This window comes from Loxodonta africana, unplaced genomic scaffold (assembly GCF_030014295.1).
Source record: "Loxodonta africana isolate mLoxAfr1 unplaced genomic scaffold, mLoxAfr1.hap2 scaffold_134, whole genome shotgun sequence".
Taxonomy (NCBI): Eukaryota; Metazoa; Chordata; class Mammalia; order Proboscidea; family Elephantidae; genus Loxodonta; species Loxodonta africana.
Window position 1 is genome coordinate 158,173 of NW_026974892.1, and position 13,824 is coordinate 171,996.

General features: G+C 45.1%; 1 long non-coding RNA gene across 4 annotated transcripts in view; it reads right to left on the bottom strand.

Annotated features, from left to right (window-relative positions):
* LOC111749293 (uncharacterized) overlaps positions 1–10,114 on the bottom strand; it is a 114,949-nt gene extending 104,835 nt beyond the window's left edge. Inside the window, exons 1-2 of one of the 4 annotated variants that reach the window (XR_010319974.1) lie at positions 10,008–10,105; positions 8,608–8,810 (exon numbers count right to left, since the gene is read on the bottom strand). This is a non-coding gene — a long non-coding RNA (uncharacterized LOC111749293). Of the gene's footprint in view, positions 1–8,607; positions 8,811–10,007 lie in introns of all 4 variants that reach the window. The other 3 variants (XR_010319973.1, XR_010319971.1, XR_010319972.1) reach the window with 3 other exon arrangements.
* Positions 10,115–13,824: the final 3,710 nt, after the last annotated feature.

The window sequence follows — 13,824 nt, forward strand, 5'->3', positions numbered from 1 at the left end:
TAAAAAAACATGATCAGTCCGTATGCTGCCTAAAAGAGACATGCCATAGACATAGAGACACAAATAAACTAAAACTGAAAGGATGGATAAAAATATATCAAGCAAACAACAATCAAAAAAGACCAGGAGAGGCAATATCAATTTCCAACAAAATAGACTTTAAAGTTAAATCCACCACAAAGGATAAAGAAGGACACTACATAATGATTAAAGGGACAATTTACCAGGAAGATATAACTGTATTAAATATTTATGCACCCAATGATAGGGCCGCAACATTCATAAAACAAACGTTAACAGAATTAAAAAGTGAGATAGACACCTCCACAATTATAGTAGCAGACTTCAACACAACACTCTCAGTGAAGGATAGGAAATGCAGTAAGAAGCTCAATACAGACATGGAAGATCTAATTGCTACAATTAAACAACTTCACTTCATAGACTTATACAGAACACTCCACCCAACAGCTGCAAACTATAATTTCTTTTCTAGTGCACATGAAACATTCTCTAGAATAGATCACATATTAGGTCATAAACCAAGCCTTTACAGAACCCAAAACACTGAAATATTACAAAACATCTTCTCTGAACGAAAGACCATAAAAGTAAAAATCAATAACAGAAAAACCAGGGAAAAGAAATCAAATGCTTGGAAACTGCACAATACCCTGCTCAAAAAAGACTGGGTTATGGAAGACCTTAAGGAGGGAATAAAGAAATTCACAGAATTCAATAAGACTGAAAACACTTCCTGTGAAAACCTTTGGGACATGGTGAAAGCAGTGCTCAGAGGTCAATTTATATCAATAAAGGCACACATATTAAAGAAGAGCCAAAATGAAAGAACTGTCCCTACAACTTGAACAAACAGAAAGAGAGCAACAAAAGAAACTGTCAGGCACCAGAAGAAAGCAAAAAATAAAAAGTACAGCAAAATTAAATGAATTAGAGAATAGAAAAACAATCGAAAGAGTTAACAAGGCCAAAAACTGCTTCTTTGAAAAAATTAACAAAATTGATAAACCATTGGCCAGACTGACTAAAGAAATACAGGAAAAGAAACCAATAATCCGAGTAAGAAATGGGATGGGCCATATCACAACAGATCCAACTGAAAGTAAAACAATCATAACAGATTACTACAAAAAATTGTATTCTAACAAATTTGAAAACCTAGAAAAAATGGATGAATTCCTAGAAACACACTACCTACCTAACACAAACTGAAGTACAACAACTAAATAAACCCATAACAAAAAAAGAGATTGAAAAGGTAATCAAAACACTCCCCAAAAAAAAAGCCTTGGCCCTGACGGCTTCACTGCAAAGTTCTACCAAACTTTCAGGGAAGACTTATCACTACTACTGAAGGTATTTCAAAGCATAGAAAAGGACGGAATACTACCTAACTCCTTCTATGAAGCCAGCATAACCCTGATACCAAAACCAGCTAAAGACAACACAAAAAAAGAAAATTACAGACCTATATCCCTCATGAACATAGATGCAAAAATCCTCAAGAAAATTCTAGCCAACAGAATTCAACAACATATGAAAAAAAAATCCACCATAACCAAGTAGGATTTATACCAGGTATGCAAAGTTGCTTCAATATTAGAAAAACAATTAATGCAATCCAGCACATAAAAAAAAGACAAGAACCACATAATTTTATCAATTGATGCAGAAAAGGCATTTAACAAAGTCCAACACCCACTCATGATAAAAACTCACAGCAAAATAGGAATAGAAGGAAAATTCCTCAATATAATAAAGGGTATTGATACAAAGCCAATACCCAGCATCATCCTAAATGGAGAGAGCCCGAAAGCATTTCCCTTGAGAACGGGAAACAGACAAGGATCCCCTTTATCACTGCTCTTATTCAACATTGAGCTAGAGGTCCTAGCCAGAGCAACTGGGCTAGACAAAGAAATAAAGGGCATCCAGATTGGTAAGGAAGAAATAAAATTATCTCTATTTTCCAACGACATTATCTTATACACAGAAAACCCTGAGGAATCCTCAAGAAAACTATTAAAACTAACAGAAGGGTTCAGCAAAGTTTCCGATTACGATATAAACATACAAAATCAGTTGGATTCCTCTATATCAACAAAAGGAACATTGAAGAGGAAATCACCAAATGAATACCATTCACAGCAGCCCCCAAGAAGATAAAATACTTAGGAATAAACCTTACCAAAAATGTAAAAGAGCTATACCGAGAGAACTACAAGGTACTACTGCAAAAAAACAAAAGGGACCTACGTAATTGGAAAAACATACCTTGCTCATGGATAGGAAGACAACATTGTAAAATTGTCCATTCTACTAAAAGCCATCTATAGATACAATGTACTTCCGATCCAAATTCCAATGACATTTTTTAAAAAGATGGAGAAACAAATCACCAACTTCATATGGAAGGGAAAGAAGTCGCGGAGAAGTAAAGCATTACTAAAAAAGAACAAAGTGGGAGGACTCACTCTTCCCCATATTACAACCAATTATACTGCCACAGTAGTCAAAACAGCCTGGTACTGGTACAACAACAGACACACAGACCAATGGAACAGAATTGAGAATCGAGATATAAATCCATCCACATATGAGCAGCTGATATTTGACAAAGGCCCAGTGTCAGTTAATTGGGGAGAAGATAGTCTTTTTAACAAAAGGTGCTGCTGTAACTGTATATCCATCTGCAAAAAATGAAACAGGACCCATACCAGGACCCATACCACACACCATGCACAAAAACTAACTCCAAATGAATCAAAGACCTAAACATAAAATCTAAAACGATAAAGATCATGGAAGAAAAAATAGGGACAACATTAGGAGACCTAATACATGGCATAAACAGAATACAAAACATTACTAAAAATGACGAAGAGAAACCAGATAACTGGGAGCTCCTAAAAATCAAACACCTATGCTCATCTAAAGACTTCACCAAAAGAGTAAAAAGACCACCCACAGACTGGGAAAAAGTTTTCAGCTAAGACATCTCTGCCCGGTGCCTGATCTCTAAAATCTACATGACTCTGCTCAAACTCAACCACAAAAAGACAAACAACCCAATTAAAAAATGGGCAAAGGATATGAATAGGCACTTCACTAAAGAAGACATTCAGGCGGCTAACAGATACATGAGGAAATGCTCTCAATCATTAGCCATTAGAGAAATGCAAATCAAAAAACTACAATGAGATTCCATCTCACTCCAACAAGGCTGGCATTAATCCAAAACACACAAAATAATAAATGTTGGAGAGGCCGTGGAGAGACTGGAACACTTATACACTGCTGGTGGGAATGTAAAACGGTATACAACCACTTTGGAAGTCAATTTGGCGCTTCCTTAAAAAGTTAGAAATAGAAATACCATACAACCCAGCAATCCCACTCCTCGGAATATATCCTAGAGAAATAAGAGTCTTTACACAAACACATATATGCACATCTATGTTTATTGCAGCACTGTTTACAACAGCAAAAGGATGGAACCAACCAAGGTACCCATCAATGGATGAATGGATAAATAAGGTATATTCACACAATGGAATATTACACATCAATAAAGAACAGTGATGAATCTGTGAAACACTTCATAACATGGAGAAACCTGGAAGGCATTATACTGAGTGAAATTAGTTGCAAAAGGTCAAAAAGTGTATAACACCACTATTATAAGATCTTGAGAAATATTTTAAACTGAGAAGAACATATTCCTTTGTTGTTACGAGAGGGGGGAGGGAGGGAGGAGAGGGGAGGGGTATTTACTAAAGAGATAGACAAGAACTACTTTGGGTGAATGGAAGGACAACACTCAACACAGTGGAGGTCAGCACAACTGGACCAAACCAAAGCAAAGAAGTTTCCTGAATAAACTGAATGCTTTGAAGTTCAGCAAAGCAGGGACAGGGGTTTGGGGACCCTGGTTTCAGGGGACATCTAAGTCAACTGGAAAAATAAAATCTATTAAGAAAACATTCTGCATCCCACTTTGAAGAGTGGCATCTGGGATCTTAAATGCTAGCAAGCAGCCATCTCAGATGCATCAATGATTCTCAACCCACCTGGATCAAGGGAGAATGGAGAACACCAAGAACATAAGATAATAACGAGCCCAAGAGACAGAAAAGACTACCTGAACTAGAGACTACATCATCCTGAGACCAGAAGAACTAGATAGTGCCGGGCCACAACCAATGACTGCCCTGACAGGGAATATAACAGAGATCCCTTGAGGGAGCAGGAGAACAGTGGGATGCAGACCCCAAATTCTCATGAAAAGACCAGACTTAATGGTCTGACTGAGACTGGAAGGACCCCAGTGATCATGGCCCCCACACCTTCCATTTACCCACTACGGGAACCATCCCCAAAGCCAGTTCATCAGACATGGATTGGACTAGACAATGGGTTGGAGAGGGATGCTGGTGAGGCGTGAGCTACTTGGTTTGGGTGGACACTTGAGACAATGTTGGCATCTCCTGCCTGGAAGGGAGATGGGTGGGTAGAGGGGCTTAGAAACTGGCAAAATGGTCACGAAAAGAAAGAGTGGAAGGAGGGAGTGGGCTGTCCCATTAGGGGGAAAGTAATTGGGAATATGTAACAAATTGTGTATAAGTTTTTATGTGAGAGACTGGCTTGATCTGTAAACTTTCACTTAAAACACAATAAAAATTATTAAAATAAAAAAAAAAAAGAAGCTGACCCATGATTGCTTCAACAAGCTCTCAGAACAAAGACTCAAGCAATCTTCTGGATGAAGGTGCAATCCTGGAATTACCAGATGCAGAATACAAAAGATTAATATACAGAACTCTTAAAGACATCACGAAGGAAATGAGGCAAAATGCAGAACAAGCCAAGGAACACAAAGATAAAGCAGCCGAAGAAATTAAAAGGGTTACTCAAGAACATAATTAAAAATTTAATAAGCTGCAAAAAACCATAGAGAGACTGCAATCAGAAATTCAGAAGATTAACAATAAAATTACAGAATTAGAAAACTCAATAGAAAGTAAGAAGAGCACAATTGAAGAACTGGAAGGCAGAATTACTGAGACTGAAGATAAAACTCTTGGGACTAATATATTTGAAGAGAAAGCAGATAAAAGAATTTTAAATGAAGAAATCCAAAGAATCATGTGGGACTTTATCAAGAGAAATAACTATGAGTGATTGCAGTACCAGAACAGGGAGGGCTAACAGAAAATACAGAGGGAACTGTTGAAGATTTGTTGGCAGAAAACTTCCCTGATATCATGAAAGATGCTCATCAAAATCCATATAAGGTATATCTCAAAAGAAAGTGACCGAGACATATAATAATCAAACTTGCCAAAATCAAATATAAAGAGAATTTTAAGAGAGGCTAGGGATAAAGGAAGTCACCAACAAAGGAGAGTAAATAATAATAAACTTGGACTACTCAGCAGAAATCATGGAGGCAAGAAGGCAATGGGATGACTTATACAAAATATTGAAGGAAAAAAATTACCAGCCAGGAATCAAACCATAACCCTGGCCCTCTAACTCTAGCCCCTAAGCCCTAAGCCCCAAAGCCCCTAAGACCCTAAGCCCTTAGGTCCTAACCCCCAAGGCCCTAAACTCTAAATCTAACCCAAACCCTAACCCCTATACCCTAAAACCTACAACCTAAACACCTACACCCCAAAACACTACACACCAAAACCCTACACTCTAAACCCTATACTCTAAGCCCCAAACCCTAAACCCAAACCTCAAACCCCAAAGCCCAAACCCTAAACCTAACCATAAACCCTAAACCCTAACACCTAACCCTAACCCCTAACCACCCTAACCCTAACGACCCTAACCCTAACCCTCGAACCCTAACCCTCTAACGCTAACCTGAAACCCTAACCCAAAACCCTAACCCTCTAACTCTAACCCTCTAACCATAGCCCTAAACCTAACCCCAACCCCCAAACCCAACTCCAAACCCTAAACCTCAAATCCCTAGCCCTAAACCTAAGAATGAGCCTAAGCCTAACCCTATCACTTAACCCTAAACCATAACACTTAAAACCCTAACACCCTTAGCCCTAACACATTTAACCCGAACACCCTAAACGCCAAAACCCTAAACACTAACACGCGTAACCCCAACCTCTAACCCTAACCCTTAAACTTAAACGCTAAACCATCGAACCCTCTAACCCTAATACCCTAACCCTAAACCCTAACCCCAGCCCCCAGCCCAAACCCTCACTCTAAGCCTTAAACCCTAAACCTTAAGCCCTAAACCCTAGGCTCTAAGCCCTAAGCCCTAAACCCTAAGTCCTAAAACCCTAAACTCTAAGCCCTAAGCCCTAAACCTAACCCTCTAACCCTAAACCCTGAAACCTAACCCCAAACCCATCCCAAACCCCTAAACCTGAACCCCTAAACCCTAGCCCTAACCCCTAACCATAAACCTCTAAACCATACCCCTAATCCTCTAACCCTAAACCTCAAACCCTATCCCTCTAACCCTAAGTCTCTAACCCTAACCACAACACCAACCCCAACTTCTGAACCCTGAAACCCTAACCCCCTAACCCGCTAACCCTAAGCCTCTGAACCCTAAGCCTAAATCCTCTAACCCTAAACCCTAACCTTCACCCCCTCACACCCTCACCTTCTCACTCCCTCACTCTATAATCTTCTCAACCTCTAACCCCCTCACCCTCTAACCCCTCACCCTCTAACTCCCTCAATCTCTAACCCCCAATCCCCTAACACCCACCCTCTAACCCAAACCACATATCCCAAACAAACCCAACACCAACCCCAACCCTAAACCTAAACCCTAACCCCTAAAACCTAACCCAAACCCTAACGACTAAACCCCAAAACACTAAACCCCAAACTGCAACCCCTAACACCTAACCTATAACTCCAAACTCTAACCTCAAACCCTAAACCTAACCCTAACACCTAACCCCAACCCAAAAACCCTAACCGAAAAACCCTAACCCTAAACTCTAACCCCAAACCCTAACTCTAACAACCCTAACTCTAACATCCCTAACCCCAAACCCTAACCCTTTTTGTTAGCGGCCGTAGCACTTATCCACTAGCCACCAGGGTTTCCATGAGCAGTCACAGGAATAGACATATGCACACCCGTGTTCACTGCAACATTATTCACAGTAGCAGAAAGATGGAAGCAACCTCAGTGCTCGTCCACAGAGGAATGGATAAACAACCTATGGTACATACACACAGTGGAACACTACACGACAATAAAGACCAATGATGAATCTCCGAAACATCTCACGCCATGGATGAATCTGGAGCGCATCATACTGACTAAGTCAATCACAAAACGACATACACAGTGAGAGACCACTATCATAAAAACTCATGAAAATATTTACGCACAGAAACAATCCTTGATGTTCACCAGGGAGACGGAGTGGGTAGAGAAAAGCTAACTAAACAATAACCAAAACAACGAAACTCACTGCCGTCGACTCGATTCCAGCTCATAGAGACCCTATAGAACAGATTAGAACTGCCCCATAGAGTTTCCAAGGAGTGCCTGGTGGATTCGAACTGCAGACCTTTGGTTAGCACCGGTGGCTCTTAACCACCACACCCTCAGGGTTTCCAACCAAACAACAGATATGTGGTAACTCTGGTGAAGGAAGAGACGGTACACAAGACTGGGGAATCAACCTCAGCCTCACTCCAACCCTAACCATAACCCTAAACCACTTGTGCCCAAGCCTAGTAACCCCAGCCCTAACCCCAACCCCCAACCACCTAAAACCTATACCCCTAAACCTAACTCCCAAACCTCTAACCCCCAAACCTGGACCCCTAACACCAAACCCTAACCCCTAACCCTAATCCTCTAACCCTTCTGCATCTCTGGGCCTCTCGAGTCTCCGTCTATTTTCTCCCTCCAAATCCTACTAACACTCAGTGGAATTTTGAAGTTTCAGCTGTGCTTTGCTTCTTGTTGTCTCCACCGGTCCCATCAAGGCACTGCATCATTTGCTCTGCTTCACTATTGAGTTCCAGAACCATGGCTTAGAATCGCCTTACACTGAACTTAAGCGATTCGGCGCAAGGGGGCGAGAGGGCGCGCGCACCGCCGGTTCTGTTCTGCCCACCAGGCCCTCCGAGCATGGGAACCTCCTGGACCTAAGCCGGGACGACCTGGGTACTGCTCCAGTGGGAATAGCAGAAGCTTTTCTTCCCGAGGGACCCAACGCCCCAGGGCGCTCTCTCAATACTCCCATTAATGCTATGATTATCCTAACCCACTCCTCCTGCAAGACCTAGTGGGTCCTCAACCAGGCCCAGCCTTCACGACCCACACCCCCCCGCCGTGGTCACGTAGAGGAACCTGCAGGGCTGCGCCCTCCCCGCCCAAGCTCTGCCCCTCCATACCCTGATGCCCTGCAGACCTCTACTAGGTCCCCGCCCAGGGGAGAGTTGTCGCCCCGCAGGAGGGGGGGGGCCACGAGGAAACATTCGGAAACCACCCCCCAGGCACGAAGCCGACTGCCCCTATTGAGACCATGTGAGCAGGGCTGCCCCGCCGACTGGAGCCTGCAGGGCATCACTCACGTTTGTCAGCTTCTCACCGTCCTCTGGGCTCGGGGTCCCAGAGCAGCCAATCCCCCCGGGGCGGGGGAGGCGGTCCGTCCGCAGGGGCTGGAAGATCGGGTTGGTGCCCATGGCCGGAGCACTTAAAACCCTTATAAACCCTCATAAACGGCCAGCTCCAGACCTTCAAATGTCAGCCCGAGAGACACCTAATCTCCTCCAACCTAAAAAAAAAAAAAAAACCCACACCTGTGGCCATCGAGTCAATTCTGACTCATAGCGACCCTATAGGACAGAGTAGAACTGCCCCACAGAGTTTCCAAGGAGCGCCTGGTGGATTCAAACTGCCAACCTTTTGGCTAGCAGCCTTAGCACTTAACCACTAGCCACCAGGGTAACCCACTAAACCCACTGCCACCAGGGTAGAGGCTCCAAATCCCACCAGTTTGAGGAACCCTCATATCCCCTCAGCACCAGAGACCGCGTCCACAGCCACCGGTACACAGCGCCGCACAAATGCTCAAGTTAACAAACAACATGGGCGCTCAGGACCCCTTCCTGCTACCCCCACCCCCGCCACCCAGAGCGGGAGCGGGACCCGGCATCCACACTGTTAACACACACTGAATCGCTGCTTCCACAAGGAGTAGGGTCCCCGCGCTGCTCCACAGATTCCCAGGACCCCTTCCTTTCCAGGTGGGGCCGGGGCCGCGCCGACGCCCCAGACCTGAGAGTAGACCAGCTGGGCGCGGGCGACGGCGCGGGGTGCCTCAGCCTCCCAGGCACAGTGCCCAAAACAGTAAGGGGCAGCGGGGCCTTGGGCGGGGGATCCCTCTCTCCCCGTCCCTGGCACCCTACGGAGTCTGGTGGGGGTGGGACGACGAACGGGGGCGAGTGCCCCATCCTCAGTCTGGAATCTCACCGCCCCCGGGCGAACTCTGGGCCTTGGTTTCCCCCCTGGCACAGGGAGCAGGTGGGGGGCGGAGGGGGCAGGCGCCCATCCCCCAGCTTGGCCCGCAAACCCGCCCCAGGCAGAGTAGGGACCTTGGCGCAGCCCTGGACACTGCCTTTCTCCCCAAGCCCTTCAAGCCCCTAGGCCCGAGGGCACTCCGCAGCTGGATCCTGCGGCTGGACTCCCCCCCCCCCGCAAATCCATGGGGATGCAAATTTCGCAGACCCCTAGAGTGGCTGCGTCTGCCCGCCCCCGTGCCGCGTCCGCCCCTGGGGATCACTCGGGACGGGGTACGCCTGAGGGGGCGATGCGAGCTGCTAAACCAACGTCCGGACTCTCCAACCTCTGGAACCCACAGGATGCTGGCACTGGAAACCGCCCTCCTGGCGCCTTCCCTCCACACCTTTGAGGGGCCGGGCTTGTTCAGTCTGGGAGCGGGTCCCTCCACCCACCTGCCGGAGTTTCATACCTTTCAGAAAACACGCACGGAAAGCAGCAGGAACAGCATCCTCTCTAAGGCGCGCCACCTGCCCGGGCCCCTCACCACCCGTCCCAGCGCTTCCGGGAGTAACTGGCTGGACGGCGAGGAACATGGCTGCCGGCCCCGCCCAGCGGCCCGGGTGTGGGGCGGGCTTGGGGGGGTTGGGCCTCCAGAGGGGAGGGTGGGGTCTAGAAGCAAGGACTACGCCAAGGTGTGCGGGGTGAGGAGACGGGAGACGTCAGGAGAGGGCCCTCTCCGGCGCAGAGTTAAGTATTGGAGGTGCAACGGTTAAGTGCTTGGCTAACTGAAAGGTGGGCCGTTGGAACTCACCAGCTCAGGGGTTGAAAAGATCTGGAGATGGGCTCCCATAAAGATTCTAACCAAACAAAATCCAAACCAGTTGCTGTTCAATCAACTCAGACTCGTAGTGACCCTATAGGGCAGAGTAGAACTGCCCCATAGGGTTTCTAAGACTATAAGTCTTTACAGAAGCAGACTGCCATGTATTTCCGCCAAGAAGCAACTGGTGGATTTGAACTGTCCACCCTTTGGTTAGCAGCCGAGCTCTTAACCACCGTGCCACCGGGGCTGCACCATAAAAAGCTGCAACCTAGGAAACCTTGTGAAGCAGTTCTAAGTTGTCATACAGGGTTGATATGAGTCAGAATCTCTTGATGGCACACAACCATGATTGTACTAAGAAAAATTCCTGCAAGCATCTGTCTACATGACTCCTGAAGCAAACATGCATGCACGCTATCAAAGCAGTGCGGCCAAAGACAGGAAATTGGAATAGAGACATTATAGAGTGGACAGTGAAAAGTGATTTCTGAGGGGCGTGCAGCTCAAGCGGAGGAGGTAGCATACAACTAAATGCCCTTCTCCTTCTATTGTTCAACGGTCTTGAGAAAGAATGTGTCCCAGGAATTAACTGTAGCCCAGGAGAACTTGAAGACAGCAAATACAGAGGACCGGTCAGGATGCTTCTGCAGTGGTCAGGGTGAGGAGTGATGGTGGAAGTGCAGGTGGGAACAGTGGGCAGGCTTGAGGTGTACTTTGGAGCTTGAGCTGCCAAGAATTGCTGGTCGATCAGACGTATGGGATGAGGGGAATGGAGAATCAAAGGTGACTTCTGGAATTCAGGCTACCATGAGAGCATGGTCACCAGAGCCATTCTCTACCATGTGGAAAACCATGGAGGAACAAACTTGAGAAAATGACCAAAAGATTTTTTCTGGACATGTTAGATTTGGATGTCTGAGGTCATCCAAGTGTGGAGAACAGTTTCCAGCTGTGGATACCACTCTGAGGTAGAATAGTTTTCCAGGTTCTAAGAATTTGGAGATCATCAGCCTATAGCTGATTTGAAAGCCACTGGTGGTGCAGTGGTTATGCATTTGGGTGCTACCAAAAGGTCTGCAGTTTGAATCTACCAGTCCCTCCTTGGAAACCCTGTGGGGAAGCTCTACTCTGTCCTGTACGGTCCCTATGAGTCAGAATCCACTCGATAGCAACTTCTTTTTGTTTTGTTTTGTTTTAATACTAAGCTCAGAAAAGTTGTGTGTCAGGGTTGTATTTTTTCACAATACTTATTCAAGCAGTTCGAATCTACCAGCCACTCCTTGGAAGCCCTATGGGTCAATTCTACTCTGTCGTTTAGGGTCGCTATGAGATAGAATTGACCCAACAGCAGTGGACTTAGAACTTGGACTTAGAGGAGCCCTTTCTTTGTCAAAGCTGAAAGTTTTACTTCATACTTTTTAAAAACTGCCATGTCTCATGCTATGCGGCTACCCTTACAGGAGCATTTTTGGTGCTAACTTGACTTGTTCTTGGTGAAGGGCTCTGTATTCATTTTCTAGGGCTGCCGTAGTAAATTACCAAAAACTCAGTGTCTTTAAAAAAACGTATATCCATACAGTCCAAGAAGCTGGATCATATGAAGAAGAAGGGGCACCAGGATTGGAGGAAGACTCATTAACAGCCTAGACATGCAGATGACACAACCTTGCTTACTGAAAGTGAAGAGGACTTGAAGCACTTACTGATAAGGATCAAAGACTTCAGCCTTCAGTATGGATTACACTTCAACATAAAGAAAACAAAAATCCTCGCAACTGGAACAATAAAAAAATCACAATAAACAGAGATAATACTGAAGTCATCAAGGATTTCATTTTACTTGGATCCACAGTCAACACCCATGGAAGCAGACTTCGAGAAATCAAATGACATATTTTATTGGGCAAATCTGCTACAAAAGAACTCTTTAAAGTGTTAAAAATCAAAGATGTCACTTTGAGGACTAAGGTGTGCCTGAACCAAGCCATGATATTTTCAGTCGCCTCATATGCATGCTAAAGCTGGACAATGAATAAGGAAGACAAAAGAACTGAAACTTGAATTATGTTGTTGGTGAAGAATAATGAATATACCATGGACTGCTAGAAGAATGAACACACCTGTCTTGGAAGAAGTACGGCCAGAATGCTCCTTAGAAAAGTGGGTGGCAAGACTTGGTCTCACGTACTCTGGACATATTATCAGGAGGAATCAGTCCCTGGAAAAAGACATCGTGCTTGGTAAAGTAGAGAGTCAGTGAAAAAGACAAAGATCCTCAATGAGACAGATTGAGACGGCGGCTGCAACAGTGGGCTCAGACACAGCAATGAGAAAGGCCCAGGGCTGGGCACTGTTCCGTTCTGTTGTACATAGGGTCACTATGTGTTGGAACTGACTCAACAGCACCTAACAACAACATCATAAACTCACTAGATCTCCTGGGGATAGAATGTCATATTCAGTGTAGAATAGATAGAGTTTCTTTGTTTGTTTGTTTACCATATTTACTAATTTACATTTGATAACTTCCACAGTCTGTTGGATCGCCTTTCTTTGAATGGACACAAACATGCATCTCTTGCAGCCTGTTGGCCAGGTAGCTAGCTTCCAAATTTCTTTGCATGGTGGAGTGAGCATCTGCAGTGCTGCATCTGTTTGTTGAAACAACTCAGTGGGTGTTCTGTCAGTTCCTGGAGCCTTGTTTTTCGCCAGTGCCTTTTTTTTTTTTTTTTTCAGTGTAGCTTGGACTTCTTGCTTCACTACTACCAGTTCTTCATCATATGCCACCTCATGAAACGACTGAAAGTCGACCATTTCTTTTGGTACTGTGACTCTGTGTATTCTTTCTGTCTTTTGTGTGTGTGTGCTTTAAGTGAAACTTTACAAATCAAGTCAGTCTCTCATACAAAAATTTGTATACAGCTTGCTATGTACTCCTAGCTCCTCTCCCACTAATGAGACAGCACACTCCTTCTCTCAGCCCTGTATTCCCCGTGTCCATTCAGCTACTTTCTGTCCCCCTCTGCCTTCTCATCTCCCCTCCAAACGGGAGCTGCCCACATAGTCTCATGTGTCCACTTGAGACAAGAAGGTCACTCCTCACCACTATAATTTTCTATCCTATAATCCAGTCCAATCCCTGTCTGAAGAGTTGGCTTTGGGAATGGTTCCAGTCTTGGGCCAACAGAAGGTCTGGGGACCATGACCTCCAGGGTTCCTCTAGTCTCAGTCAGATCATTAAGTCTGATTTTTTTTATGAGACTTTGAGGTCTGCATCTCACTGCTCTCATGCTCCGTCAGGGATGCCCTGTTTCGTTCCCTGTTGGGGCAGTCTTCGGTTGTAGACAGGCACCATCTAGTTCGTCTGGTCTCAGGCTGATATAGTCTCGGATTTATGTGGCCATTTCTGTCTTCTGGACTCATAATTACCTTGTATCTTTGGTGTTCTTCATTCTCCTTTGCT